The sequence below is a fragment of the Chlorocebus sabaeus genome, chromosome 11 (assembly GCF_047675955.1).
Source record: "Chlorocebus sabaeus isolate Y175 chromosome 11, mChlSab1.0.hap1, whole genome shotgun sequence".
Classification (NCBI taxonomy): domain Eukaryota; kingdom Metazoa; phylum Chordata; class Mammalia; order Primates; family Cercopithecidae; genus Chlorocebus; species Chlorocebus sabaeus.
Genome location: NC_132914.1, coordinates 22,634,290 through 22,638,696, shown reverse-complemented (window position 1 = coordinate 22,638,696; position 4,407 = coordinate 22,634,290).

Sequence of the window (4,407 nt, the reverse complement as noted above, 5' to 3'; positions counted from 1 at the left end):
ACCCAGCCAACCTTTCTTTTTAAACTACTGTTTAAGATAACACTGGCAACATATTGCTGGGTTACAGTCAGGAGGCTCTTTTTAGTTCAATGAAGGGATGATAATGATTGTCATGAAAGGCGTTGAACTGGGCATCTATGAAAGGTGGTTGTCTCCCTGCTAGGGGATGCTGTGTGAAAACAAACTTTGGCTATTTCATCTTGATTGATAATTTGTTGAATATCTGCTGTGTTCATCTTTGAGTAACAAAATATAATTCGGTGAGATTATTTGTCAGTGTAGTGCATAGCTATGTAGTATATTTAAAATAGTATAAAATCTTAAGAAATAAGTATCTTTATTATACTTGATTTACAGATGAGAAACTGAGGCTAGGATTTAAATGATTTATCCCCAAATCACTGATTTAAATTCTGACCACCTGACTCTAGAAACTATGCTTTTAAACAGCATGGGGTAGGTATGGAGAGGAGGTTGGTACTGAAATGTTACATCTGCACTGGAATCTAGGAAAAGCAGAATTATCAGATCTCAGGGAAAGTGAGGACTGGGACCTGTCTAGGGACAGTCAACTCCCTCAATTCCATCTCCCTGTCTCTACTTTCTCACTTTTCTTCTGCCCCATTCTTATTCCTGCCTATTTCTTTCTCACTTGTATGAACCATTCCTATCCCGAAGACTAACTCTTCTGGCTTCTCAGTCCACAACTATCTCCATTTCTCAGATTGTCTATTTCAAAGTATCAAGCAAGGAATCTACCTTGTGCAGTTCATCTTTTAATCTTATACATGACAAGACAACTGTGCATTACCTCACTTTGGGTCAGGAGTCTACCTCTGACCTGAAGCTGTGGTCGGGTAGTATATGCCAGTTGGGAGTAATGAGGAGAAACTAGCACAGTCTAGAAAGTGATGTGAAAGCAAGAAGGCAAACACAAATCACAACCGGTAGTTCCAAAAAAAGACTAATGAGACTGGGCTGGCTACTGATTATTTTCCTTTGGGGAAAAAAAAAAAAAAGGTTGAGAGAAGAAAAATCTTATCGCATAAGCACTAAAATGAGCTGTTGTCTAAAATCTTTGGCCTTTCCTCTCCTGCTCTCTCAACATATCTTTGTTCCAGAGAAAGGGAAAGTCTAAAGAAAGCTGTACTTTTAAAACAAGAAAACAAAACAAAATCTCTTGCCATAAGTAATAACCTCCAAATATTGACTTTTTAGGCCCAAGTTTCATTTCTCTACGGGAATGACTGCATAACACATAGCTTACGAGACATTTTCTCACAACTTCCCACTCAAAACAAGCAGTAACACCCTCCCACCACCACCACAGAATTGCACTATCCCTAACACATATGATCATTACAAGCACATTTTGGACAGAAGCAGCCATTTTTCCCAGAGACCTATGACTTGTAGACACTTACATGGGCCAAGCACTTGGCCCAGGCAGCACAATTCCTATGTCCTTGGCAAACAGGAAGGAGAAGATGGCAAAAGGCAGTGACTTGAGGTGACAAGTTTTCACTTGAAACTAGGAGCTTCTCTTCTTTATTCCAGCTCGACTGAACTTCCAGCATATATTCGATGTAACAAAACATTATATTGGAAACACAAGGCATCCAGGCCTGTGGCCAAAAATGTAGGGGAAAAAAATAGAAAGCCTAATATTTCATGGGAAATTCTTGGCTTAAATACTATTTTAATAAAGCTTAGCTACATATGCCAATAAAGCACGGAGATGACATACTGATTTATGATTTAAATATCATTATAATCTCTGTAATGTCTAGTATCATCTTATATCAAACAATATGAAAGAGGAAAAATCGCTGGGAAAAAGAAGAGCAACATGAAATCAATTCAGATACCCATGGAATGTTTATTGCATATACCATCTAATTAAAAATTTGCTGTAAGGGTAATAATAACTAACATACATTGAGCAGATATGATATAAGCCTTACAAGTACAATCTCTTTTGATCTTGAACAAATTTCCCTGAGGTAGATATTATTATTTCCATTTAATAATTGAGATTCATAGAAGCTAACTTGCACAAGGTTTATCGGAACTCAGAGGCAAATTCAACCAATCCGACTTCAAAGCCACACTCTTAGTCATGTGCTATAATAGAGTAAAGATTAATTTAGTGAAGTCAATTGTTTGTTTTGGGAATAAATGATTTATACTGTATGTGTGATGGTTGAGATATTGAGTGTCAAATTGATTGGATTGAAGGATGCAAAGTATTATTCCTGGGTGTGTCTGTGAGGGTGTTGCCGAAGGAAATTAACATCTGAGTCAGTGGACTGGGAAAGGCAGACCCACCCTTAATCTGGGTGGGCACCATCTAATCAGTTGCTAGCACGGCCAGAATATAAAGCAGGCAGAAAATGTGAAAAGGCTGGACTGGATTAGCCTCCCAGCCTACATCTTTCTGCTGTGCTGGATGTTTCCTGCCCTCGAACATTAGACTCCAGTTTCTTCAGCTTTGGGACTTGGACTGGCTCCTTGCCCCTCAGCTTGCAGGTGGCCTATTGTGGAACCTCACCTTGTGATTGTGTGAGTCAATACACCTTAACAAATTCCCCTTTATATCTACATCTATCCTATTAGCTCTGTTCTCTAAAGAACCCTGACTAATACAGTACGTGACACATAATAAAGAATAATTATGTGAATCTATGTAGAATACTACTGAAAAGAGAACTGGACCAGGAGACCTGACTTCTAGTCTTGATTCTATCAACTGAATATATGGCCTTGGATTTATCATTTAAAGTCTGGGTCCCCATTTCCTCATTTGCAAAAGGAAAACCAAAACACATGACAATAATTAGCCTGCTGGCCTCACTGAGGTTTTTTTTGTTAATCTCAAATAAAATGATGGGAAAATAACTTTGTAAGTTGAAAAGCACATTCCAATATGAAATGTTAGTATTGAGAGCCCACTACATTAACCAAATCTTAATGAGCACTACATGAGATTTTTAAAATCACAGAATAAGTGTTTTATGTCCTCTAAAAACAAATTGTTTTTAGCAAAGGTGAGATCATATATTCAAGAAGAGAAATTAAATAAAAACAGCTCCAGAATATTGATACCCTTGAGGTTCTGGAAAGGGAAAATGCAAAATCCGTCTGCTAGGGTACAATCTAGATCCCTTAGGGAGGAAAAAAAAAACAATAAAATTAACTCACATTCAAAATTAAAACCACATGAGAAAACAAATACCAAGATTGGAATCTAGACACAACCAATAGGAATATTAGCACAATAACTAGAAATCATTATAAAACAATCTATAAGAAGTTTTAAAGTACGTATGTTTGCCAGTAAGCATGTGAAAATGTGTTCAACATCATTCATCATTGGGAATGCAAATTTTAAAAACTATCCCCTGAAATGGTTAAAATGACAAGGACTGACCATACCAAGTGGGATGAGGTTGGAACTCTCACAAAGCCGCAGGAGGAAGTGTGCATGGCATAACCAGGAGTGGAATACTGGCAGTTTCTACTAAGGCTAAGTAGGTACCTATACCAGGACCCAACAATTCCATAATAGAGTATGTATCCAGGTGAAATGAATGCTTATGCCCACAATAGATCTTGTATAGAAATGTTCCATAGCAGCTTTACAATAGTCAAATTTATAATAGTCAAACAAACATAGATAACCCATATGCCTGTCAATAGGAGAATGGATAAATAAACGGTGTTATATTCACAAGATGAAATATTATTACTGGAATATAAAACAACCAGGCCAAATTTCACAGACACTCTGTTGAGTGAAAGAGGCAGGTACTAAAGAGTACCTACTGTGTGATTCCATGTATACAATGCCCAACTACAAGCAAAACAAAACTGCTGATGAAATGCCATAAAAAGGTGAGCTCTGCTAGGGAGCAACTACAGTCTAAAAAGGGCAGAAGGAAATCTTCTAGGTTGATAGATATGCTTTATACCTTGATAAAAACCATGGAAGAACAACCAGAAGATATGGAGGATAAAATGAAAAGGTCTGAACTAGGGATCTCAGAGGAGAGAAAGAGAAAATGAGGAGGGTTCAAAGAGCCAAAAACTATTCCCAAAAGAAGACATTTATGCGGCCAATAAACATATGAAGAAGAGCTCATCATCACTGGTCATTAGAGAAATGAAAATCAAAACCACAATAATGCCAGCTAGAATGGCGATCATTATAAAGTCAGGAAACAACAGATGCTAGAGAGGATATAGAGAAATAGGAACGCTTTTACACTGTTAGTGGGAGTGTAAATTAGTTCAACAATTGTGGAAGACAGTGTGGAGATTCCTCAAGGATCTAGATCCAGAAATACCACTTGACCCAGCAATCCCATTACTGGGTATATACCCAAGGGATTATAAATCGTTCTCCTA